This window comes from Ptiloglossa arizonensis, unplaced genomic scaffold (genome assembly GCF_051014685.1).
Source record: "Ptiloglossa arizonensis isolate GNS036 unplaced genomic scaffold, iyPtiAriz1_principal scaffold0027, whole genome shotgun sequence".
Lineage (NCBI taxonomy): Eukaryota > Metazoa > Arthropoda > Insecta > Hymenoptera > Colletidae > Ptiloglossa > Ptiloglossa arizonensis.
In genome coordinates, this window is record NW_027478397.1 from 2,305,308 (window position 1) to 2,307,555 (window position 2,248).

A 2,248-nucleotide genomic window follows, 5' to 3' on the forward strand; every position below is an offset into this window, starting at 1 on the left:
ACCTAAAAATTCCTGCAGTGTCTGAAAGTAGAAACTCGCCCGATTACAACGGTATGTGTATTTCTTCCCCAGGCCATTCTAGTTAAGCGTTTGGAGCAGCAGAATTGCGAAAAATTTTTTGCCTTCTCAACCATTTCTTGGCTTCAAACTCCCATATCTCGCGAACGGATTGACCTAACCCAAAAATTCCTGTTGCGTCTGAAATTAGAAACTCGCCCGATTACAACGGTATGGGTATTTTTACTCCCTAGGCCATTCTGGTTAAGCGTTTGGAGCAGCAGAAGTGCGAAAAATTTGTTGTCTTCTCAACCATTTCTTAGCTTCAAACTCCCATATCTCGCGAACGGATTGACCAAACCTAAAAATTCCTGCAGTGTCTGAAAGTAGAAACTCGCCCGATTACAACTGTATGTGTATTTTTTCCCTAGGCCATTCTGATTAAGCGTTTGGAGCAGCAGAATTGCGAAAAATTTTATGCCTTCTCAACCATTTCTTGGGTTCAAACTCCCATATCTCGCGAACGGATTGACCTAACCCAAAAATTCCTGTTGCGTGTGAAAGTAGAAACTCGCCCGATTACAACTGTATGCGTATTTTTTACCTAGGCCATTCTGGTTAAGCGCTGGAGCAGCAGAAGTGCGACAAATTTGTTGTCTTGTCAACCATTTCTTAGCTTCAAACTCCCATATCTCGCGAGCGGATTGACCTAACCCAAAAATTCCTATTACATCTGAAAGTAGAAACTCGCCCGATTACAACGGTATGTGTATTTCTTCCCCAGGCCATTCTGGTTAAGCGTTTGGAGCAGCAGAATTGCGAAAAATTTTTTGCCTTCTCAACCATTTCTTGGCTTCAAACTCCCATATCTCGCGAACGGATTGTCCTAACCCAAAAATTCCTATTGCATCTGAAAGTAGAAACTCGCCAGATTACAACGGTATGTGTATTTTTTCCCTAGGCCATTCTGGTTAAGCGTTTGGTGCAGCAGAATTGCGAAAAATTTTATGCCTTCTCAACCATTTCTTGGGTTAGAACTCCCATATCTCGCGAACGGATTGACCTAACCCAAAAATTCCTGTTGTATCTGAAAGTAGAAACCCGCCCGATTACAACGGTATGTGTATTTTTTCCCTAGGCCATTATGGTTAAGCGTTTGGAGCAGCAGAATTGCAAAAAATTTTTTGCCTTCTCAACCATTTCTTGGCTTCAAACTCCCATATCTCGAGAACGGATTGACCTAACCCAAAAATTCCTGTTGCGTCTGAAATTAGAAACTCGCCCGATTACAACGGTATGCTTTTTTTTTCCCTAGGCCATTCTGGTTAAGCGCTGGAGCAGCAGAAGTGCGACAAATTTGTAGTCTTGTCAACCATTTCTTAGCTTCAAACTCCCATATCTCGCGAGCGGATTGACCTAACCCAGAAATTCCTATTACATCTGAAAGTAGAAACTCGCCCGATTACAACGGTATGTGTATTTCTACCCCAGGCCATTCTGGTTAAGCGTTTGGAGCAGCAGAATTGCGAAAAATTTTTTGCCTTCTCAACCATTTCTTGGCTTCAAACTCCCATATCTCGCGAACGGATTGACCTAACCCAAAAATTCCTGTTGCGTCTGAAATTAGAAACTCGCCCGATTACAACGGTATGGGTATTTTTACTCCCTAGGCCATTCTGGATAAGCGTTTGGAGCAGCGGAAGTGCGAAGAATTAGTTGTCTTCTCAACCATTTCTTAGCTTCAAAGTCCAATATCTCGCGAACGGATTGACCAAACCCAAAAATTCCTGCAGCGTCTGAAAGTAGAAACTCGCCCGATTGCAACTGTATGTGTATTTTTTCCCTAGGCCATTCTGGTTAAGCGTTTGGAGCAGCAGAATTGCGAAAAATTTTTTGCTTTCTCAACCATTTCTTGGCTTCAAACTCTCATATCTCGCGAACGGATTGACCTAACCCAAAAATTCCTATTGTAACTGAAAGTAGAATCTCGCCCGATTACAACTGTACGTGTATTTTTTCCCTAGGCCATTCTGGTTAAGCGTTTGGAGCAGCAGAAGTGCGAAAAATTTGTTGTCTTCTCAACCATTTCTTAGCTTCAAAGTCCCATATCTCGCGAACGGATTGACCAAACCCAAAATTTCCTGCTGCGTCTGAAAGTAAAAACTCGCCCGATTACTACTGTATGCGTATTTTTTCCCTAGGCCATTCTGGTTAAGCGTTTGGAGCAGCAGAATTGCGAAAAATTTGTTGT